This window comes from Zootoca vivipara, chromosome Z2 (genome assembly GCF_965207765.1).
Source record: "Zootoca vivipara chromosome Z2, rZooViv2.hap1.1, whole genome shotgun sequence".
Taxonomy (NCBI): domain Eukaryota; kingdom Metazoa; phylum Chordata; class Lepidosauria; order Squamata; family Lacertidae; genus Zootoca; species Zootoca vivipara.
In genome coordinates this window covers 29,430,470-29,455,471 of record NC_142585.1, presented here as the reverse complement: position 1 = coordinate 29,455,471, position 25,002 = coordinate 29,430,470, and the positions used below count along the sequence as shown (strand labels likewise).

At 44.6% G+C, this 25,002-nt stretch overlaps 1 protein-coding gene across 3 annotated transcripts in view; it reads left to right on the top strand.

The window, feature by feature from the left end:
• The first annotated feature begins 282 nt into the window (after nt 1-282).
• AMOT (angiomotin) overlaps nt 283-25,002 on the top strand; it is a 72,085-nt gene continuing 47,365 nt past the window's right edge. The window contains exon 1 of one of the 3 annotated variants that reach the window (XM_035113573.3): nt 283-413. The gene's annotated coding sequence lies outside the window, so the exon portion shown is untranslated. Of the gene's footprint in view, nt 414-9,344; nt 9,918-25,002 lie in introns of those variants that run through there. The other 2 variants (XM_035113572.3, XM_088664694.1) reach the window with 2 other exon arrangements.

The following is a 25,002-nucleotide window of genomic DNA, read 5'->3' as shown; positions in this document are numbered from 1 at the left end:
AATAAAATTAATCATTATCATCATTCTACTGCCCTCCAGATGTTTTGGGTTACAACACCCACAGGCTGATGTGCTTGCTGACGGGGTGATGGGAGTTGTAGTCCATCCAAGACATCCGAAAGACACCTAGGTTGGTGAAGTCTGCTTTAGAATGCACTTCTGGTAGATCAGAAGTGGGTTCTGGTGGAGGTGCTGCTGCGATGCATCCAATGCCTTGCCATAATCCACGAGACAGCAAAGGTTGTCCGGGGCAATGAACTACATTTCCCAAGAGCCTTTGCTGCTCACCGTATCTTCTAGCTGCATGCTGAGGATCATAGCTGAAGTTGGCTGGTAAAAGTTAACGAGAGGAAGAGGGCGGCTGCCTGCCTGCCCTTGTTAACCATGCTGGCTTTCGAGGGCGAAGGCTCACGGTAAGGCGGATAGGAGGGAGCTAGGCGCCGCGTGGTGGGGGGCTTTGTCCAGCTACTGCCTTTGCAACAGCCAGTTTCCTGGAAGGGGGAGCTTGTGAGAGTCGGTGAGCTGCCGTGCATGGCTGCTTTGCAAGCCCCGTTGCAAGCGGTGTCTGGGACAGTTGCGGCGGGAAGGGAGCAGCGAGGTTGAACCCGCCGTCTCTAATCCGCCCTCGGAGCGGCTTCGTAGCTGCTGACGAGTAAAACAGAAGGAGCCTGTGTGGGAGTTGGAGGGGAAGGAAGGCTTGCCTGTCTGCTGCGGGGAGAAGTGTTTGGATGGGGCGCAACTTAATGGCAGAGCGTGCGCAAGTGGAAAGTCCCAGCTTCTGTCCCTGGACTATTTCTAGGTAGGTTTGGGCCTCTGAGGTACAGCCTTGGTCTGAAACCCTGGAGAGTTGCTGCCGGCCAGTGTATACAATACTGAGCTAGGTAGACCGACGTGATAAAAGGCAGATTGCGGGTAGGGTTAGCTCGGCGGAAGGTCTCGTTTGCATGCAGAAGGCCCCAAATTCAGTCCTTGGCAGCTTCAGGGAGGTTTGGGAGAGAAAAACTCTGGAGAGCTGCTGCCAGTCAGTGCAGGCAATACTGAGTTAGATGGATTAATAGCAGTGCCCGATATCATTCCCGTTCCAACACCTGCTGCACCAAGGCTGGCTGCAAGATCTGCCTGTAAATTATATCTTTAAACCATTTCCTTCAAAACCAAGAAAGGAACACCCACTTTGCTTTAGCTTTATATTACACCATTAGTGAACATAGTACTTTATGAAATTTGTACACACACACATGGCTGCAAGGTCCCTGAGGTTAGAGCAGGTTTGTAGCCAGATATTATTAATAATATTTTGCAAGGGTAATTGCAGAGCTTTGTTTTTTGTTTTCATTTAAAACTGGCCCATAATGGCTTTTCAAAAAGACCTGTGGAGCCACATATCACCAGTAGGGGATGCTGCATTTCTATTTGCATTTACCTTTTTCAAGGCATAAAAGTGATGGGATGAGAAGAACTACCTTTAGTTTTGCTTGCCTGCAGTTTGCATGTAGGGTTGGATACATGACAGAAGTTTATAAAATCATGCATGTAATGGGGAAAATAGATAGAGAAAAGTTTTCCTCCGTCTCTCGTAATAACCCTGGTGGACATACAGTACAATGAAGCTGAACATTGGAAGATTCAGGGGAGTTTAAAGAAAGTACCTCTATGCGTGGGTGGCGCTGTGGCTTAAACCACAGAACATAGGGCTTTCTGATCAGAAAGTCGGATGTTTGAAACCCCGCGAAGGGGTGCGCTCCCGTTGCTTGGTCCCTGCTCCTGCCAACCTAGCAGTTCGAAAGCACATCAAAGTGCAAGTAGATAAATAGGTACCACTACAGCGGGAAGGCAAACGGCGTTTCCATGTGCTGCTCTGGTTTGCCAAAAGCAGTTTAGTCATGCTGGCCACATGACCTGGAAGCTGTACACTGGCTCTCTTGGCCAATAACGCGAGTTGAACGCCACAACCACAGAGACGGTCATGACTGGACCTAATGGTCAGGGGTTCCTTTACCTTTACCTTACCTCTTCATGCAGCACATAGTGTTAAATTATGGAGCTTGCTCACACAGGAGGCAGTGGTGTCTGCCTGCCAACCTAGATGGCTTTAAAACAGGATTAGACCAACTCATGGAGGAGAAGGTGACTAGCCATGATGGCTGTGCTCTGCCTCCACAGCTGGGAATTGCTTCTGAATATCAGTTGCTGGAAACCACCAGAGGGGAGAATGGCTCATAGGCTTGAATCCTGCTTGTGGGTTTCCCTTTGGGGCATCTGGTTGGCCCCTGTGAGGAGAGGATCCTGGACTAGATGGGTCATACGGTAGGTCTGACCCAGCAGGGCTCTTTTGTGCTGTTATAAATGCTGTATTTCTGATCACAATAAGCATCTGCATAACTGGGTCATCCTCGGCTTGAATGGGATTTGAATTCAGCAGAGACTCTCTGAACTTGTTCAAGGAGGCTTCCCTTGTGATAGCAGCACTTTCTGTAGAACCAAGAACATCTAGCATGGCCTGTACGTGGCCAAAGCAAATTTATACCTCCTCTGAACTCCTTGTTACCTTCTCTGATTCCAACAAAGTTGGAATCTCAAAAGAATCAAGAGCCACTTCATGGTACTACCTAATACAGTAGTACCATAATTATAGCATAATAGTAGCATAATAGCACCATCAATGTACATGACATGTTCTGGGGAAGAGCCATAGATAGCTTAGTGGAAGAGCTTTTCCAATGTGTGCAGAAGGTCCTGCTATATTAAATCAAATATCTATCTAGCATTCTGTTCCTATAAGTGCCAGCCAGGCATTTCTGGGAAGCTTACAAGTCTGGCACAAAAAAACAACCACCCCTTTTTTGGTTTGTCCCCAGGATCATGCCTAGAAATCGTTGATTTGATCCTGCCATACTGGTTAAGGTAGATGGGAGCTGACGACCAAAATATCTGGAGGGTATCAGGTTGGAGAAGATCAGTCCAAATCTCCAATAAAGCCATAAAAACTACTGAATTTGTTTTCCTTGGGTATGTGGAAGGTAGATTGGGATCTACTGATGGATCTCTTGAGTGATTTAACGTGACACCCAATCATTTTATAAGAGCAACAATGAAACAACTTTTACTACCTAAGATCAAAGGTAAAGGGACCCCTAACCATTAGGTCCAGTCGTGACCGACTCTGGGGTTGCGGCGCTCATCTCGCATTATTGGCCGAGGGAGCCGGCGTACAGCTTCCAGGTCATGCGGCCAGCATGACAAAGCCGCTTCTGGCGAACCAGAGCAGTGCAGTGCACGGAAATGCCGTTTACCTTCCCGCTTGGAGCGGTAACTACTTATCTACTTGCACTTTGACATGCTTTTGAACTGCTAGGTTGGCAGGAGCAGGGACCGAACAACAGGAGCTCACCCCGTCGCGGGGATTCGAACCGCTGACCTTCTCCTAGGCTCTGTGGTTTAACCACAGCTCCACCTGCGTCCCACCTAAGATAGAGACAGCCAAATTTATTTTTTATTTATTTATTTCACTGCATTGCTATTCTGCTTTTTTCTCCAAGCAGCTCATTGTGGCGTCCATTGTTCTCACCTCCTTCATATAATACCCACAACAGCCCTGTGAGGTAGATTAGGCTGAGAGGCAGCGACAGACCCCCTCCCTCTCCCCCCCCAGGTCTCCCAGGGAGCTTCATGGTCCACTGGGAATTTGAACCCTGGTCTCCCAGGTCTTATTCCAACATTCTAGCTATGGCACCATGCTGGTGTAATGAGGAATGCTAACGGGGTGGCCTTTTGTGTGAAAGGGCTGTATAAGTTCAGTTCAGTTCTGGTGCATAAAAATTCCTCAACTCAGAATATGTATTATTCTGCTTATTTATTAGTTCCTTTTCTGGCCAAGAACTCATGAAGCTCAGAGAAGGGAGATAAAGCAACAGATCATTAGGCAGAACATGAAATATGGATACAGACAAAGATGTGTGTGAGAGAAACCGAACTGGATCACCTAAACCAGGCATCCCCAAACTGTGGCCCTCCAGATGTTTTGGCCTACAACTCCCATGATCCCTAGCTAACAGGACCAGTGGTCAGGGATGATGGGAATTGTCGTCCAAAACATCTGGAGGTCCGAGGTTTGGGGATGCCTGACCTAAACTCTCTTTAAGGTAATAGTAACAAATGCACATGTTTAAGGCTTTGTTGAATGTTAGAGCTGGAGGGGCCAAGGAATGGTAACAGAAAAAGAGTTCCATGACTGCAGAGCCACCACCAAGAAGGCCTTGTGTGCTTGCCAGCCTAACTTCAGCACTGTTTTTTCAATTCTAACTGTGTGTTTTTTTTACACCTGGCTCCAGTTGGTAGATTCTGAGGTTCTAGTATAGGGTGCACATCTATATGGAGAAGTATTCATTGAACTGCTGGGTATTTGAATGACTCTAGAGATGCAAGCAGGTCATAGGTCTCTGATTACCTTAATCCCCACCAAGAACCTTGAAGGTAGCATCCAGTAGTGCTACAAGATTTTGCAGCAATGTACAGTGGTACCTCGCAAGACGAATGCCTCGCACAACGAAAAACTCGCAAGACGAAAGCGTTTTGCGATGTTTTCGGCACTTCACAAGATGAAGTTTACTATGGCCGCGCTTCGCAAGACGAAGTTTTTTGGCAGTTTTTTTGTTTGTTTGGGGTTTTTTGCCGCAGCAAACCGCGCTTCGCAAGACGAAAATATCGCAAGACGAAGCGACTCGCGGAACAAATTACTTTCGTCTTGCGAGGCACCACTGTATATTAAAGCCACCTGATAACTGTCTTCACCCACTGGGGACACAGGAAGAAGAGAATTAAAAGTGCTTCCAGATGACCTGTATGTGGAGCCTTTATCCTCATTTGTTTGCAGGGAGGTTAGACGATGTGGTGCTAAATAAGTGTAGTCCCATACTCTCCAGTGCATTTTTCTGCCAGCTTCCTTATTGCAAAATATCTGATCTTTTAGAGAAGTGAATTTGTTGCACAAGACCTCCCAATCAACTGTAACTGCACACCCTGAATTTGCTGGTATGTGTATGCATCCCACCTGAAAATAGTACAGTGTCCTATCATTATCCTGGTTATCTTTGATATAGACAAATAGGGAGTGGCGTATTGAGAATTTATGGGTTATTTCTGTGACTTTTAATCCATTTTAACAAATGAGCTTGAGTTAATCTCTTGTGGCATGTTTTTGAACTAGTGAAGATTCCTGTGCACTTTGCACCTCCAGGGTTTCGAGGGAGAAAAATTAGGCAGATCCTCTTTTCAGTGGTCTTCACTGTCCAGCAAACATCCTTCTATGGACATTTAATGCAGATGGCTGCAGTCTCCTGTTCTTTCACTGACAGTAGACCTTTAAGGTACCCTTTTGTTCAGCACCATCCCTGTTGCACAGCTTCTTAATAACCTGAGATAGAGCTCTTTCCAGCCACATTCCTATGGCAACACAAAAGGCATTTTGGAGCCTTCCAGTTTGTTTGCAGAGTAGCCCTTGTGTTCTCTGACTCTGTTCTTTCCGTGGACCAGAAGAAACCTTTTGCTCAGTTGTGTAACTTGGCTTGAGAAATGCACTACAATTTAGTGGCTTTTACCAGCTCCTTTCCTGCGCTGCTTCCTGTATTCCGACATTGTAGTGTGATCTATTCATGGAAAATCGCAAGCTTCCTTTATCTGGCAAGCCCTCAAGAGTGTGCTGCAGCTCACGGAGTGGGGGGAGGGAAGGAGGAACATTTGGCAAAGGGAACCTGGGATGTCCTGCTCCTTTCCTTGCTCCTTTCCTGTTCGGCTCAAGTTGTCGTGTCTGGCTTTGTTTGGTTAGAAAACGCAGTGCATTCATGCTCTCCTGAAATTAAAGGAAACTGGTCACACAAGAGCTATTACAGTACAGTACTACAAGAGAACTGTTTCTGAAAGGGTAAAGGAACCAGCGTGCCTCTTTCCCAGAACTTCCTAGAGCTGTCTTTTTGTCAGGGCTTTCCTGACTACAGTGGTACCTCGGTTTATGAACACAATTGGTTCCAGAAATCTGTTCATAAACTGAAGCGTTCATAAACTGAAGCGAACTTTCCCATTGAAAGTAATGGAAAGTGAATTAATCCATTCCAGACAGTCAGTACTTAAACTGAAGCGTTCATAAACTGAAGCGAACTTTCCCATTGAAAGTAATGGAAAGTGGATTAATCCGTTCCAGACGGGTCCGCAGAGTACTCAACCTGAAGCGTACTTAACCCGAAGCATGGGTGTAATTGGTTCCGGAAGTCAGTTCATAAACTGAAGCGTTCGTAAACTGAAGCGAACTTTCCCATTGAAAGTAATGGAAAGTGAATTAATCCGTTCCAGATGGGTCCGCGGCGTTCATAAACTGAAAATTCATAAACCGAGGTGTTCATGAACTGAGGTTCCACTGTACCACCACCATCATTTTAACGTAATAATATCTTTACACTACCAGTGGATAGAGAAAAGTTTTCCTCCCTCTCTCATAGCGCTAGAACTCGAGGACATCAAATGAAGCTGGATATGAGAGATTCAGGACACGGATGAAAGGGAGTCATTCTTCATACAGAGCAGAATTAAACTATGGAACTCTCTCCCAAAGGAGGCAGTGATGGCCACCCACTTAGATGGCTTTAAAAGAGGCTTAGACACATTCATGGGGGGACATAAGTCTATAGATGAATAGTAGCCATGAAGACTATGCTCTGCCTCCATGGTCAGAAGCAACAAATGCTTATGAATACCAGTTGCTGTAAACCACAGAAGGGGAGGTGGCTCTTGTACTTTGGTCTTGCTTGTGGGCTTCCTTTTGGGGAATCTGGTTGGCCACTGTGAGAACAGGATGCTGGACCAGATGTTGGCTGGGCCATTGTTGGCTTGATCCAGGAGGCTCTTCTTATGTTCAAAGTTCCCAATTTAAGACCAGGGTATGCATTGCAATGATTCCAGATTCAACATTCAAATGATGAAAGCTCACAGATTTTCCACCAATCTTTAGCAGTGCCTGCATGAGTCCTGGTGAACAGACTAAGCCAACCAATTCCCAAAGGCCAAGCAGAACAAGTACATCTTCAATTATTGTTGAGTAAACATTGGTGGGGGAGGCAAGTGTTCCTTCAATGAAAAGGAGTTCTACAGCCATATAAGCAAGAAGGCCCTGCTGTGAGCCGCTGCAGAATAAGCTGCAACAGCCCTCCCAGCAGATCTCAAGGCATGGGTTGACAAATGCTGGTTAGAAACACTCCTTGAAATACCTGGTTCCCCCAGGTTTATCCTGAATTTCATCTTTTCCAGAAAATATGCAAAACACTTTGTACAAAGTTTTGATTGTGCTATTGGTTAATAGTCTGGAATGGTCAAACTCTGGAGGTTGTAGACCTTCCTTGGAAGTTTTTAAGTCTTGGAAGTTTTAAAGTTGGGTGGCCATCTGCCACGGATGCTTTAGTTGAGATTCCTGCATTGCAGGGGGTTGGACTAGGTGACCCTTGGAGTCCCTTCCAACTCTACAATTCTGTGATTCTACGATTCCATGGATGTTGCGCACCACTGAAGGCCTCATGCCCATTTTTCTTTGGCAAGGTGGTAGAATGGGGTATGGCAAAGGGCAGTGGCCAAGAAACTTACAGGCATAGTCCACAAATCTGGGGACTTAAATGCGAGTCACCCTTTTCAGTCACATGGTTTTCAGTTGTGGTTACATTAACAAGGAGCCCCCCCTCCCTCCAGATTCTCGCTGTACTTTGTGGTGTGAGATTATTCCCAAACTATTTCAGTCCTTCATGTGAGTTTGTCAAATGCTTTGGTTCTAAGCAACTACCTAAACACTGAATGTGTCATTACTTGCCTCTTCCCTGAGGTGACCCTTCCCCCCCTGCACCCCCAATTCTTGATCCTCTGTCCTTTGTTTACCTGCTGAAATGTACCCCACTTGTGGTTGTTGATGTGTTATATGTACTTTTCAAATTTTCTTTATCTAAAAAATATCTCAATAAAAAAATAAATTACCAACAAACCTAGCCAGTCAAGGATGGGGAACATGTGGCCCTTCATATGTTTTTTGGAATTGAACCCCATCAGCCTCAGCCACCATGTAATCTAGCCCAGCAACATGTGGTGAGTCAGAGGTTTCCCACCCCAGGATCAGGCAGAGTGAAGTTGAGGGTCAGGGAAGTGGTTATGCCTAAGCTAGACAGCTGTCCCTGGGTGAAGAGGGGCAGACTGTGCTGGTCTGATACAGCTGCCAGGCCAATTGGCTTCTGCATATGGAATGGGAAGGACTGGCATCCTGTCGCTCACCACAGAGCAAAATGTCTTCAGCCAGTCCAGGTTTTTTGTTAAGAGCAATATCCAAAACTGTCCCATTGATACATCTCACTAGACCAGTGGTTCCCAAACCTTTCCAGGCCACTCCTCGCCCTTCGTTCCTTAAACCTCGTTCCCAGTAGCCCTTGCATTATTCAGTTTGACCCTGATGGCTGAGGAGGAAGTTAATGGTGGAGCATGGAAGGTGTTGAAAAGCAAACTTTTTGTGTTTCTTGTCCATGGTCTCTCCCAGCTTCAGAGGCAGCATTACAATTCTTTGCCAAGGGCATAAAGGAGCTTAGGTACACCTCTGATTCTAGTACACTCAGGACTGTAGCTCTGGGAGGGGAATTGGGAGAGAGGGTCTTCTAACAACTGTTCAGTGCCCTTTATAAACTCCATCTCTCAGAATTCTTTGGGGGAAGCCATGATGGTTTAAAGTGGCTTCCTAGTGCTTTAAATGTATGGTGGGAATGTGTCCTTTGTTTCCTTTGGGATTGAAAAGGGCATCTAATGGGAACCTGACAGGACGTGGCAGTGAAGTGCTGTGCTGCAAAGTCTTAATTGCAACTCCAACCTTTGCCAGGACTTAACTGTGTGGTCTCAACTGCACAAGGACCCTGTCAGTAGGATGCAGGTAACGCTTGCCTACCCGGCAGGGTTGTTTGTAAAGATTGCTGAACTTAATGTGTGTGAATCCGTGCGAGGAAGATGGCTCTGGGTCTTCTGTGTGAGATCCTCTGTGTCCTTGTGAAACTTAACTCTGCGTTAACTCGAGACAAGATCCTGCAGCAAAATTAGGAGCCTTTTTGCAAAGCCTACTCCGGAGGGGCGCTGCCCGACGAGACCGGGCTCTTTTGCAACCCTTTCTGCTACAGAAGCCAGAGATGACAAAAGAACCGTGTCTCGCCTCCCTCCCTCTCGCTCTTTGTCAATGAGCGCGACTGGCAGGCCGGGCAGCCAACGGAAATCTGCAGCTGGGCCGGCTCGGGCCAGTGAGCAGGCGGCGTGTGGCTTTGGGCAGACCTTCCTGCCTGCCTCTGCTTCCAAGCCTTTGGTTTCCAAAGCGGTTGCTGTTGCTTTAAAGACTTCGGGAGGAGGGCGCGTCCGGAGCGCGCAAAGGCGATGGAGATGGGGTGCTTGGCAAGGCTGTGGCGGCGCTGAGCGCGCTCTCCCTCCTTGGTTGAGGCTCCCCTAGGCAGGCGAGGGGCTGAGTCTCTCCGCTTCCCGGAGGCTCTCCGCTCCCACTGCTCCCTCCCTCCCTCCTTTCCCGGCCATGTTTCCTCGTTAGCGAGCGGAGTGCTGAACGCCTGCGCGCAAGGGGAGAGCGGCGCTCTGGAGTTTGGCACCAGCAGCAGGCAAGCGAATCTTTCTCGCCGCCCCGGGAACGCGGGGATGGGCCCCCTGCACGCTTCTGCCTGTCTCCCGGGCAGCGGCAGCAGCTCCCGCTGAGACTGTGCAGAAGAAGCTCCCCCATTCCAGTCTTCCTTTTCGCACGCGACAAACTGAGTCGTCGGGACGGACGCCCCTTCCACCCCACCCTTGCTTTTCTCCAGCGGCACCGTTTCCGCCCCTTTGGACCTCCGCCTCCTGTGATGCTGGGACGCGCACAGGTTTGGTTTCTTCGGCAATATATATACAGTATAACCCAACTTTTTGAAAACAAAAGTATATAATTCCTGCATGTTGGAGGCAAAAGGCTGGTGAAGGGGTTTTGCAGCTGGGAAATCAAGTTCCTTCCAGTATTCCTTCTTTCTCACGGGCCTGTGTGTGTGTGTGTGTGTGTGTGTGTGTGTGTGTGTGCCAGAAATGAAAAGTTGTGCACTTTTGTTTACCTGCGACAGCAACACCCTTAAGACGAAAGTGGCTTCTCTGGCAATTCGTAATTTTACTTAACATGGGGGAAGATATGCAGGAGCTACCTGGTATGGAACCCTATGGATTTTTAAAGTTTTAGCCCAGTTAGATTTATCAAGTTATTCTCCAAGTGGGCTTGTTAGTCTTCACTGCCAAATGACAATGATGACAACTAATACAGTACTTTATTTTGCCACTCTTAACTTTTTTCTTTATTATTTATTTTATTGCATTTACAGCCCCCACTTATTTCTCCAAGGAGCCAAAGGTGGCACACATAATTAATCCCTTCCTCATTTAATTCCCACAACAACCTTAGATTAGGCTGAGACTGGCCCCCAGGGTGGGGGGGTCAACTCCAATGAGCTTCATGGGCAAGTGGAGATTTGAACCCTGGTCGCTCCCAGGTCGTAGTCCAAGACACTAACCACTATACCACACTGGCCAATATGTAAACTGAAACATAACAGCATCCTTTCTTGCAATAATATTGGGATGGAAAGTAACAATAGTCACTGGATAGTAGATCTTGAGTGCTGATTTTGAATTTGAATTGTTTATCTTTAATTCTTGGCTTCCACTGTTCCAAGTTCCATATATGCTTAAGCAAGAGGGCCCAGTTGTTTTTGCCTCTTATACTTCTGTAGAAACTGCTTTCTGTCCTTTGCTATCAGGCAATCATAAGTGAGCAGTATGACTTTTCAGTACCTCTTTAATGGACATTCTTTAAGTAGGTGAAAATAGACCCAAGCATATATTTTGGTAGTGATGCGTGTCAGGTGGAGCAAAGCAACCACATTCATTGCAATTATTTCGTCTTCAGTTTTTCCAGTTCATTTTTGTCAACTGTTTACAAGTACAGATGAAATTAAAGTACAACTGAACCAATTAACAAATAACCAAACACTTCAGGCTTTTCTCTGGAAACACTGATCGAAAGAGTGCACCAAGCCTAAGAGCATTAAACCATGTTCACTTGCAATTATATGTTTTATTTCTTTTGCTAACAGTACTGATGAGCCACAACTCCATGTTCACCTGAAGTAGCACCAATACATTACAGTACTTGGCTGTGTATATAGCACACATGGTGCCTGCATACACCATGCTCAGGCAAAGCATGTCTGCCTGTATGTCCTGTGGTTCTATCTCTTATTGCTCCCAGGGCCAGGCTGTGTCACAGGGCAGAGGAATGCCGTGGAACGGGTGCTCCACCCCTCCAGTTAGCTTTTCAGTTTCCCACGGTGGGGTGTGACACAAGCTGGCTCCTTCCAGTGCTGTGCTCCTGGGATTCTTGGACAGGATTGGAGGGTTTCGCTGGATGGGCAGGATGGAGGCATGAGCATCCTCATTTGTTACATGTGGTTGGCGTGCAAATTGTTGCTGTTGCAGAATCCAGACGGTTGACACTTTGCAGAGCCAGTCAACTCTCCCAGGTCAAGCCTATGTGGTCATTTGCTTCTTCCCATTGATGATGGAAAAGTGATGGTACCACTTAACGGATACCAACACTAAGAGTGAAGCATTTTACAGCTTATGTCACTGGTTTCCAAAGTGAGTGGTACTGCCCCCAGGAGGTGGTGGGATTACTTAGGGGGCAGGAGGGAGGCACTGGAGGTGTAAATGACTATCACTTTGAAAATCTGGCATCACTTGCTCAAGTTCATCAGTTTTATTGAATTAGTTAAACTCAATAGTTTTAACTGGATTTTGAATCAGTGTGCAATTAGTTGTTACTGTTTGGGATTTCATCGCGTTGCTATCTTCCTTAGTGGCTGCTGCAAACCCCTATTCTGAATAATGCTTTTTATAGGGTAAGGAGCCCTGGGGATGAGCTTATGGAATCAAGGGGGCAATGGCCCAAATTAATCAGTTTTAAACTATGGAAAGGTATCCCCAATCAACTGGGCAGCAAAGAAGAAACAAAATGGGCAAGGAGACTGGGTTGTATCTGAAGGCAGCCCTGTTTAGGGAAGTTTTTAATGTTTAATGCTGTATTGTGTTTTTAATATTATGTTGGGAGCCGCCCAGAGTGTCTGGGGAAGCCCAGCCAGATGGGTGGGGTATAAATAAATAAATAAATATTACTTTTACCACCACTACTCAAAGTAGACCCATTAAAAATAACAGGCAGGACTAATTTAAGTCCATTATTTCCAGTGGGTTTATTCTGAGTAGAACTTGGTTGGATATAACTCATACTTTTTAAGGCAGATATTAAAAAATAGAGAGTGGAAGTATCATTGAGAGAACCATTATCCCTTTTCTCTCCCAGAGGAGGAAATACCTTATCCAAAAGGATCCTGGTTACAACCTGCTTTTATGATCAAAAGCAAAGTACAGTATGTAGGCAAAACATTTTTTTTTAATGATGCAAAATTAGCCCTACTTAGGCATTGTTAACTGTGTTAAAATCTTTGGTTGGGGCGAGTTCTGCTCCCATCCCCCAGTGTCTCTTCAGCCTCACTTTGATTTTTTTCTGATCTATTGTATTCCACTGAAGTTTACAGCAGGGCTGATACTTCCCTCCCATATCACCCCACACAGGTTAATTTTTAGTACGGTACAGATAACAGAATGATCTGGTTTGTATATCGTGATAAGCCAAGCCATGACTTATTTCATGTGCAGGCTCCATTGAGGAGGTTGTGGCCTCCCTGATCATTTTGCTGCTGTGTTGAATCATAGAATTTGGAAGTTGGAAGGAGTTAAGCTATGGTTTAGCTTAGTGTGCCACTTAAATCTGGGCTTTTGGTTTAGCTTCCTTAGGAGGTGCAACCAAGGCTTACCCTATTGTTTGTGGCTCATGGTTTGTTTTGGAGAACGGCATCACAAGTCGAAAGTAAGACAACATGCTATGGCAAAGCATGGCTTAGCTCAGTGAGGCATAGTGGCAGAACAACCAGAAAGGAATGACGTGACTGCAGTCTGCTCTCCCTGAGCCCACATACTCATGCTAAACTTATGATTTGACTTGGTGTGGTGTCTGAATATCAAGTGTGTTTATGATACTTATGTTGTTATGTAGCAGCATGGTAGGCCCTGCAAATGGATTGGTCTGTGCATAATACCTACTAAATTTGTTTTATTTCATAAAACTTACATGCCACTTGATTGTAAACAGCGACAGCAACCCTCAAAGTGGCTGTTGCATCCAAGGTATTTGAGAACTGACGTTAACATCTCACTCTTGCTTACAAAACTAAAATGAAGCTGCATTGGAATGAACAGATCTTATTCCACCTTTGCAGTTCAGCACAACCCATAAAAGAGTTAACACGCTGCATGATCCTGTGAGTTACAAGGCAGGTTGTGCTGTGAGTTTGACCCTTTACTCTTTCTCCCTTCTCTCAGAACAAACAAGTGAAGAACTAGACCAGTGGTTCCCCAACTTCTTTGCACCCCTACCCTGTTGGTTCCATAAACACATCCCTAGAACCCACTACGCCACACATAAAAAGCATTATTCCCTTTGCACAACCCTCTAAGGAAGATAATAAATGAGATTCAAAACAACAACCACTAATTGCACTTCAATTCACAATTCTGTTGAAACTGTTTAGTTTAATTAATTCAAGAAAACTGATGAACTTGATCCAGCGATACCAGCTTTTCAAAGTCTGATATTCATTTACACCTCTAGTGCCCCCTTCGGCCTCCTTGCCTCTTAGAGCCCCCTAGGTTATCTTCCCCTGGGGGCAGTGCTTGCTACCCACTTTGGAAACCACTGAGTTAGAGTGCTGGGTTTCATAGATGCAAAGATTTAAGACAGAAATTAGTTCTTCCTGTTCCATGGGTTATGCTAGCATGTGACTAATCAAATCTACAGAACTGGTGCCATCAGTCCAATCTAATCCTAGTTTAAGGACTTGTTAGATTCGAGTGATGAGGAATAGAGAGTTTGACTCTTTAAAAAATGTAGTTTACTCTCCCAAAAAAATTCACAAGAAGAGAACGTTGCCCTGAGCACACCTCTCTGCCTAGCAATACGCATGGGAAATCTCTGGCCCTCCAGTTGCGGTTGGGCTCCAACCCCCTTCCTCTTGGGTAGTACTGTGGGATAATGGTAGTTAACTACAGCGACCATTATGTTGTTGAACTACATCTGGAGCGACGTGTGTTCTCCGTCTTTGGCCTGCAGCAAGGCTTGCAGGGTGTGTTTGTGTCTACTGTAACTTTGAAGTCTGCCAACTGGAGTCAGATGTAAAATGGTGACTCAAGAGGTAGAACTAATTGCCTCTTGGCCTGCTTGATTCGCACGCTGGGATGACCTGTATATTTCAAGTACTGTACAACATTTTGATTACTACTGATTTGAATGTAGGAAGATAACAAGAGCCCTGCTGGATCAGGACAGTTGCTCATCTAGTCTACCATCCTGTCCCCACAGTGCCCAACCAGATGCCCATGGGATACCTGCAAACAGGACCCAAGCACAAGAGCACTGTCTCCCCTCCTGTGGTGTCCAGCCACTGGCATTCAGAAGCATTGCTGCCCCCAGCTGTGGGGACAGAGCAGAGCCATCCCGGCTGGTAGCCGTCGGTAGTCCTCTCCTTCATGTATTTATCTAATCCTCTTTTAAAGGCATCCCAAGTTGGCCATCATTGCCTCCGGTGGGAGTGAGTTCCCTAGTTTAGCTATGCACTGCATGAAGAAGAACTTCCTCTGATTTTTTTTCTTAATCTTCCAATATTCAGTTTCATTGGAGGTCTGCAAGCTCTAGATTAAAATGGAGAGAAGACTAGGATCCCAATCTCCCAGGTCTTAGTCCAACACTCTGAATCACTAACACCACATTGGCTCTCTATATATGCACAACTACTTGATCCTGATAAGAACAGGAGTGCATATTTGTACTCCTCCTCGACTCAGGGGACCGGGAGGTGTCAACTGGTGAAGCATCCCTGGGCAAGCAGGGCAACTCCCAGTATTTGCTAGTGCTGGGGTGGGCATGTCAAGAGAGTAGGGCCAGGCGATATATTTTCCAAAACTGGTTTGAAGTCCATTTTTTACTTGCCAGTCATGGTGCAGGAAAAACCGTGAAGCCAGCCAATGCCTCTACATAGCTCCATCCTTACTTCATATATCGTGATATATCAGTGTATTGCAATGTTTAGCTGGTGATATATCATGATGTTGAAAACCAGATACAGTATCGCCCAGGCCTATTGGGGAGAGGGAGGTGGGGATGGAGAGGGAGGGAAAACTCCCAGCTCCCATTGTGCAGATGGAGGAAGCTAGAGAGCATCTGCATTGTCCTGACTCAGTCAGTCCCTTTTGAGAGTTTAGTCTTACTGCCATGCCTCTGCTCAGGCGAAGGTAATTTGGGGGTAGTTTTAATAATATAGTGGTACATCAGTTTTCAAACAGCTTAGTTCACGAACAACTTGGAACCCGAACGCTGCAAAACCGGAAGTAGGTGTTCCGGTTTTCGAACATTTTCGGAAGCCGAACATGCTCCGTTTTGAGTCCCCCTGTGTTTCCTGTGCACTGCTAATTTGCATCCCCCCCATTATAATTCAAGCCTTCCGTTTCCGCGATTTCCTGTTTCGCTGGTAATTCCGCCCCCAATGGTAATTCAAGCCTTCTCCGATTGCAGTGTTGGGTGGTGATATTTGGAGGTGATATTTGGTGCTTTTGTTTTTGCTATTTATTTTGCGTTTTTTGTTTTGAGGCTTTTTCAGTTAATTTGTTTTGGGGACTGTGTGGATCCCAGTTTAGCTACTGATTGATTGATTGATTGTGTGACAGCGGAAATAGATAAAACCCCTCATACAAGCAATGACTATCATCAGTGCAGGTAAAATGAAATTTAATTTTCATAATCTACAATACTGTTTTATTTATTTTATAGTACAGTACCAGGGTGGATAAAAATCAATGATTTTTTTTTAAATGATTTTTTAATAATTTAAATCAATTTTTTTATATTTAAATCAAATTTTTAAAAGGAAATGCTTTTGGAGGAAAAATCTTTCTAAATATAGTTTTATTTCAGTTACATTATAGTCCAAAGGCTATTCATCAGGAAATAAGGATTTGTTTTAAGTTTTTCATGTGTGCTAAAAGTCTAAATTTTTTTAAAAAAATGTTTAACCACATCAGTTAACAAACATGAATACATAGGCTATAATGTTATTGTTTTAGTTAAATAAATTGTTTAAATGGTTATTAAGGAAATGATTATTTTTCTCGTTCCAATAAAGTACGGCAGAAAAGTTGTCCAAATATTAAACCTCACCATAATTTCATAATTATCTTTCTATGTGTTTCTAATAGTATAACCAAATCAGTAATTTTTGATAGTATAACTATAAAAACTACTCCGAAAATTTATTATTGCAAAAATGAAACCTTCATATGGTTGTAAATATTAAGATTATACCAGCAAGAATGAGTCTTTTTGTAAAAAAAATTTAATGATTCAAATCAAGCCTTACTGACTAGTTATTTAAATCGTGATTTAAATTGATTTAATTTAAATCAAATCCACCCTGTACTGTACATTGATAATTGCTTTCATTTTATGGATCAGTGGTCTCATTAGATAGTAAAATTCATGTTAAATTGCTGTTTTAGGGGTTGTTTTTAAAAGTCTGGAACAGATTCATCCATTTTGCATTACTTTCTATGGAAAAGCGTGCCTTGGTTTTGGAACGCTTTGGTTTTGGAACAGACCTCTGGAACGGATTAAGTTTGAGAACCAAGGTACCACTGTACTGTTTTATCTGGACCAGAGCAAATACAACATGTGGCATCAATTCATTAGTATATAATAAAGAGTTATACTATGATAAAGTAGAATTAAAAAGTTCTGCTATGTGCCCTTTGAAACCCTTTCGCATACCCTGGGCAAGGGATACGCACACTGCTCATGAGGAGATACTGCAACAAGTAATTTATTACGAGAGAGGGTGTGTATCCTGGTCTTCAGTTCAACAACTTCACGGTGGTATAAGTGCTGAGTAAAAAGTATGGTAGGTCACAAATATAAATTTGAGAATTGAGAGTTCTGTGACCAAATCCAGCAGAGTTATCAAAGAATCAATTCACCCACATTAGGGCCAACCTAAATGCCACCCTGTGCTAATAGTGGCTGAGAACCTGAGTCCCCAGTTCAAACCTTGCCTTTGCCGTCCACTCAATGGGGGCCTTAGTTAAGGCTAGGCACCTGCCCTGTCTTTGACTCACCCAATAGAGCAGCCATGTGTCTTACCTTACAGAGGTCAGTCCTCTACGAACAGTTTGTGTGTGTCTGAAAGGCTATCCACTGCAAATCCAGTTTAAAGATCCCAAAAAAGAGAGATCAGGGAGGCCTTGAAGTTGTTCATCCCTAGTTTGCAGCTGGGCATCAGGCTGAGTAAGCAACACAGGTCACCTGTTCACAGCAGCGCTGAAGTGTGTTGCTGTTCAGATCATAGCTATTACAAAGATTGTGGTTGTTTGTTTGTTTGTTTGTTTGTAATTAGCACAGGCAAATTTAATGTAAATCTGCACCCTCTTCTCTTTTTCCCTTTTTGGCAATGTACAAAGGGCCACCCTATCAGCAGGTCATTTACAATAATTATAATATTGGTCTCCCTTACAGAGCAGTTTTCAGGATTAGTGAGATAATATACTATGAAGCACTTCGGCTATAGTAAAAGGGCTTTCAGTGCTAAGCACAATAAAAAAATTCCTTCAGTAGCATCTTAAAGACCAACTAAGTTTTTATTTTGATATGAGCTTTCGTGTGCATGCACACTTCGTCAGATACACATAAGCACAGTTATCATCTCAGCTGGCATTTCTGCAAAAGTGTCTGGGACAGGGGAGAGGGGGCATGAATAGGTGGATAAATTTGTGCGCTTATCTGATCTCTCTGTGCGCACTGCAGCTTGACATTTTTGATCCTTGTTAAAAACTATATGCTAAAAAATGCCCCCCCCCCCATCATTAATGCAGATGACATTGATTTGAGCACTAGGCAAACTCACATTGTGATCTCATGTGGTTTTCATTAACGGACCCCAGAGCAGAGAGAGAGAGGCCTGGGCTAAATAAGCAGAGGAATGGCAAAAACCACTCAAATAAATGAAGATGACGTTGATACATTCTTGGGATATTTGTGGGATGGGGCTTCTAACAACGGAGAGGAAAGAGCAGGACCCGGATCGCTAAGGGGCAAAGCAAAAGAAACAGAGCTAAACTATAACTCCTAAATTCCTGCTTGTGTTGGGTCACTGGCTCTTGCGATAGGACTGTACTGGGTAGACTTTTTGGCCTGCCTAGCACTTTCATAATGGGTGTGAATATTATATAGGTTCCCAAAGTGGGCGGTGCTGCCCTTGGGGGGGGATTACAAGGGGGGGCACTAAGAAGCATTTACACCCTGGAGGTGTAAATGACTACAAGAAGTTCATCCGTTTTGTTGAATTAATTTAACGAAATAGTTTTACTTGCATTTTGAATTAGGGTGCAATTTATTGTCTCGGTTTTGAATTCTATTTCTTAGTGGGTCGCTTAGTGAGAACTGTTATTATGAATAAGAGGGCAGAGGACACTGGGGGCGAGTTTATAGAACCAAGTGGGTGGTTGCCTGAAAAGCTTTGGGAACCACCAGGAATCTTTTGCCCAACGTGGGGCTCGAACCCTTGGCCCAGAGATGAATGGACTCATGCTCATGCTTTATCAAGGAGATAAAAAAAACTACCTGACATTTAGAAAACACCTGAAGGCATCCCTGTTTAGGGAAGTTTTTAATCTGTGATATTTTAATGTATTTCGTTACTTGTTGGAAACTGCCAGCCAACAAGTAACTAAATACATTAAAATTGTTGGGAAACCCAGCCAGATGGGTGGGGTATAAATAATAATAATAATAATAATAATAATAATAATAATAATAATAGAGACTGAGCTATCTCAAGTCCACTTGGGGTTTCCTGTCTTGGAAGGAGTTTTTAAGCGCTCTGCCTTGCTTTTTGGGCAAGGCCCACTTAGCATACAGGGTCTAGGAGTGCTGGGGAATCTCCCCCCCCCCAAATACCTGCTAGTCACAGGGGTGGCTCAAAGAGTTTGGGTATACGGTACTTGATTTTCGTGTTTATGCAGAACTCTTGGAATCGAACTCCCCACGTAACATGCGATCATACTGTGTTTGGTTCATTTTGGAGAATTTGGCCCATCAAATTATTATTATCATATTATTATTATTTCGGTCTGAATATGTTCTGGTGTTCCAATTTTGAACTTTAATTTATTGGGAAACGCTCAGATCACAAGGGCTGTGGTTACAGCTTAAACTCCTTTCTTAAAGTGGCAAGTGGTTGCTGAAAATGAGCTCTTGCCTTGCATCACCGGGTCATAGGAGCAATTTCCATTATGCCTTTCGCCTGTACGACTCCGTTGCCTTAGGAGCTGGGAAGCTGAGCTCATGCTAAGAATATGTGTATGTCTCCCGCAGTCTCACTTCTTGTTTCTAATTAACAGGAGGTGGTGGTGAGGGTGACTCTTACTCTCTGGAATGAGGATGTGTAATACTGGCCCTTGTCCATGCACCTGCTTCGTGCCACACCTGTGTGATCACCTGAGACACAGTTGGCAGGCAACTGGGATAGGGGTAGCTAAAGGAGCATACAGTGGTACCTTGGGTTACAGACGCTTCAGGTTACAGACTCCGCTAACCCAGAAATAGTACCTCGGGTTAAGAACTTTGCTTCAGGATGAGAACAGAAATCACGTGCTGGCGGCACAGCAGCAGCGGAAGGCCCCATTAGCTAAAGTGGTACCTCAGGTTAAGAACAGTTTCAGGTTAAGAATGGACCTCCAGAATGAATTAAGTTCTTAACCAGAGGTACCACTGTAATTTTCAATGCGGCCCATTTCTTTGTCACTGTATTTACTTAATTGGGACAAATTGTGTACACTTCAGTATAATTGACTTTTAACTCTAGATATACATAAAGCCGAAAAGACATTGTTTTGTAAACGTTCTTCTTCTTAGCCAAGCTTTCCACTCCATGCCTCCCTCCTGGTCATTTCATTCTCATGTCAACATGCTCCTATTTTTTCTGCTCCACCTCAAGCATTTTAGTGATTTGAAGAAACCCCTAAGAGTTCCACAGGCTCTGAGTTGGGTCCTTTAGGATTTCTATCCCCTCTGCTTTTGATCTCTGTTGTTTGCTTATGGGAATTTCGAGTTCTGGGCCGAAGCCACCTTTTGAAGTTTTCATTATCACAGTCTGACAGTGATGCCTCAGGCTGAATGGGACACTGAGCATTTGTCCTTTTTGCCCAGCCCTTTTCTAATAGATTCACTTTCACAAATCTTCCCCATTTTACTAGAGCGGGTTTTTTCCATGAACGTGGTGTACACTCACAGGTTTACTGCCGGGTTGAGGGCAGAGAAATGCTTCTGATTCTCAGAGACTTCTCATAAGACTTGTCAATTAGCACAATTCCCTTCCTCTTGCAAATAAGGTGGATGCTTGTGTGGTGCCTGCATTTCTCAAACATAATGAGAACCTTCCGAGAATAGCATGAACCTTCCACTGTGAAATATCGGTAATAGTCCACTAGCCCAAGCCTTTGAGCCCTCTAGTTTTATTTATTATGGCTAACATGGTATTACTCATAGGGTCAGGCCTGCCTTGGTGCCCTCCCCCCAAAAGGAGGTGAACTTGTTCTTTCCAGTTAAGAGTATTTCCCTATTAATTTCATGGCTGGGCTGGGCTCTCTTTCCAGGGCAAGTTATTGCAGGTTACACCAAAACTTGTGGCCCACTTTTCTTAGTTTTGCAAGCAGAGGAGAAGCACTTGTATGTGCGTGCCTGTTACTGTTTCAGTTGCAGCAGTCAATCTGACAAATAACTCGCAGCACTCTCTGGAAGTAGTATGTGGCATAATTTGCAAGTACTTGATCCCCCACGTGAGTACTTACATCCTGCTTATTTCATTCCATATTTTTCAAGTGGCCTTTTTGACATTTGAAGTGTGCACTGCATGGAATTAGGATAATTGAAGCGGTTGCAGGATGAGTTTGTGGCCCTCTCCAGAGAGTGCCCCCGAGGCACTGCGCTCCATTAACAACACCTTTGCTTCAAAAACACGAACCCATTCCTCAAATGTCCTTGATACTCTTCCAGTCCCCTGGCAATGGATCATGGCTTCTGGTTTCCATTCCCTAGCTCTGGTTGACGTGACCATCAGCCGCGCTCTCCCTGGTGAGGCACCATTGCAGGTCTGAGCAGGGTGAGAGATGCCTGCAGGGTCTCTCATGTGAGGTGAAAGTGCTGTGGCCTGCTTCTTGAGGGCCCCGGCCAGGAAATAACCATTCAAAATGGAGGAAATTGAGGTGAAGATAAATACAGTGGTACCTCGGGTTATGAACACAATTGGTTCCGGAAGTCTGTTCATAAACTGAAGCGTTCATAAACTGAAGCGAACTTTCCCATTGAAAGTAATGGAAAGTGGATTAATCCGTTCCAGACGGGTCTGCGGATTACTCAACCTGAAGCGTACTTAACCCGAAGCATGGGTGTAATTGGTTCTGGAAGTCTGTTCATAAACTGAAACGTTCATAAAATGAAGCGAACTTTCCCATTGAAAGTAATGGAAAGTGAATTAATCCGTTCCAGATGGGTATGCAGTGTTCATAAACCGAAAATTTGTAAACTGAGGTGTTCATAAACCGAGGTTCCACTGTATAAGAAAGGAGAAATAAAGGAAAACACTGCATCGGTGAAATGAACAGCTGAGTAAAAAAAGTAAATAAGAATGAAAGAGTAGGATGGTGAATAAAATGGAGTAGAGGTAAGATCAGGTTGGGGACTACAAGCTTGTGTGAGGCATGAGGTTTAAACATGTGGGTCATTGCACTAAGGAGTACCTTGGGCTGATGCAGGCAGGTAAAATTGTGCTGTTGCTGTCGATTGATTGAATATTGCTGGAATTTAGGCCTGCAGAAAATGGTGGTGACTGTGGAAGTAATTGATTTTGAACTTGGTCACACAATCAGGAGCCAGTCTTTGTCATCTTAATCATCCCAGTCAGCATGAGAGTGGAATTCCTGGGCATTGTGGCTTATTCGTAAATGTGCATTGATTCCACCCAGTGAGGTAATCTTCACCACTACCACTACCCCTTAAATAGATTTTTAAGATTGAAAACTAGGATCTGTGGAATGTTTTTGGTTACCAAAGTGTACTCTGGAGAACAGAGAAGAGTGTGTCTGTCCGTTTAAAACAACAGCATGTGGAACAAGTACGGTAAATGGGAGTATCCAGTTGACACTGGGAGAATATGGCAGTGAAGAGGCAGGAATAAACTTTCACGTTGTCTAATACAAATAAAGCCCCACTTTCTTTCTAATAAAAAAATGACTTGGAATCAGGGTGCTTCAAGAACTCTTTTTACCCTCATGAACTTGTCCAGGCCGTAAGATTTTCTGGAAAGACTGTCCCTTGCAGTCTGAGCAGTGTGTCTCTTTGGGATGTGGGATCTCTCTGTAGCCATTCCAAGCCCGTGGAACTGTCTTCCTAGTGGGTCCTGCCTGGCCCTCCTTTCTTGTGGTCCTCTGTTGCAGGAGGAGGACTTTTATTTTCATCAGATATTTGACCAGCTGCTCTGTTAAGGTTTTTGTCTTTGTATTTTAGTCTGAATCTGTTTTTCCCCCTTCTGTTTTCCTTGTATTTCCCTTCACTGCTTGCTATTTTAACTATGTTTGTGTTGTGAGTGGCTTTGGGCATTTTTTTTTTTAAAATGGACAGCTGAAGTAAGAATGGTTTTAGTAAGCTCTTTGTAAAACATGCCAGAAAGGTTCTGCTTTTCTGTTGTTCTAAGACTTGGATTCACCTTTGCTGGAATGTTTGTTGGCAGATGTACTTAGGAAGCCTTTTCCCAGTAGTTGTGCTGTGGCTGTGGCTGATGGGAGTTGCAGTCCAAAACATCTGGGGGGGCACTAGGGTACATCCCTCTGAATCTAGCAGGAGGTGATTTGATTTAGGAAAATAAGAAGAACCTGCGGGTTCAAGGCAGTGTTGCATCTACAGCATCCTTCTCTCACAGTGGCCAGCCAAATGCCCCAATGGGAAGCCCACAAGCAAGATTTGAGCGCAAGAACTCTCTCCTCCTGTGGTTTCCAGCAGCTGGCATTCACAAGCATTACTGCCTCCAGCTGTGGAGGCAGAGCCGAGCCATCATGGCTATTAACCACCGATAGTCTTCTCCCTCCAGGAGTTTGACTAATCCTCTTTTAAATCCATCCAAGTTGGTGGCCATCCTACGGGAGCAAGTTCCATAGTTTAATTCTGTTCTGTGTTGAGGAAGGACTTTATTTTATCTGCCCTGGAAACTTCCAGCATTCATCTTCATCCAATGCCTGTGAGTTCCAGTGATACGAGAGTGGGAGAAAAATGTTACTGACTTTCTCATGGCATGCATAATTTCATAAACTTTTGTCATGTCACTTCTTATTTAATAGTAATAATAATAATAATAATAATAATAATAATAATAATAATTTATTATTTATACCCCACCCATCTAGCTGGGTTTCCCTAGCCACTCTGGGCAGCTTCCAACAGAAAAATGAAATGAAATAATTATTAAACATTAAAAGCCTCCCTATTTAACCAGTTTAAATTTGGTTATCTTCTTGGGTTTAGCCTCAGAATCCATACAATCAGTGGCAAAAGAGATTGCTTGTGTGTGTGTCTCTGTGTGTTTAATCACGAATAAAGACTTGAGCTTGGATGAAATAATAATTGTTATTGCAATATCTACTTTTTCGAAAACATTCCAAGAGGCTATTTGGCACCCTCCCTCAGCTCCCCCACCAACTCATTTTGCTTTATAACATATCTGTAGTTTAGAGTTCCATCATTATTCAGAATAGTTTCTGTAAAGTCTTAAATGAGCCAGGCATTTGCATATACTGGTGGTGCTGAGTGACTGTCTCCCTCAATATTTGAATAAGAAATAAAACAATGGCATATCCTATATAATAAAGTCCAAGTGTCTCTGCGTCCAGTCCCTGTGTCCATGGGATTGCGCTACTGCGCATGTGCCCCATGGACAGCCGTTGGGACTTGGAGCGCAGAGACACTTCGGAGAGGGGAGCTTGGTGACCGCTTGGCCCAGCAGGGAGACGAGCCAGGCTGAGGCGGCGAGGCGGGCACGAGGACCGCCGCCCCCCGGCTGGCCTCTCCCCTTCAATCCCCTCACAGCCGGAGCGGCCGCCTCGAGCTCTGGGCTCCTTCCTCCTCCTCCTCCAGCAGCAGCAGCAGCAGGAGCGCACAAGGCTCGGCTGCCTGTTCCCACAGCTTTTGTTTTTGGTTGCAAGTGACAAATATTGCATCCTACATAAGAACAGAGGGAGAGCCTGTGGGATCATACCAATGTCCCATCTAGCCCAGTGTCCTCTTCTCACAGTGGCCAAGCTAATGCCCCAGTGAGAAGCCCACCATCAGGATCTGAGGATAAGAGCACTCTCTGCTGGCTTCCATAATTATGTAAGAAGACCCCGTCCTGAATCAGTGGCTCATCTAGTCCTGCATCCTCTTCTCACATGGCCAACCAGTTGCCTGTGGGATCCTCTTTAGCAGGTGAAACTCCGTTCTTTCTGCTGGGCTGCTAATACTTTTAAGTGCAATGGAGAGAGGCTAATGCAGTTATCATTGGGAGACCAACCCCCTTGCCCTACAAATAACGGGCCTCTCGAGCATTGAAGTCAGCTCTTTTATCGTCTGGGGTGCTATGGGCCACCGGGGTGTGTGTGTGTGTGCAGAAAGGCTCTTGTGCCTTATTTGTGTCAGCACGGACACGGGCAGCATTAATCTTACTTAGATTTGTAATTTTAACT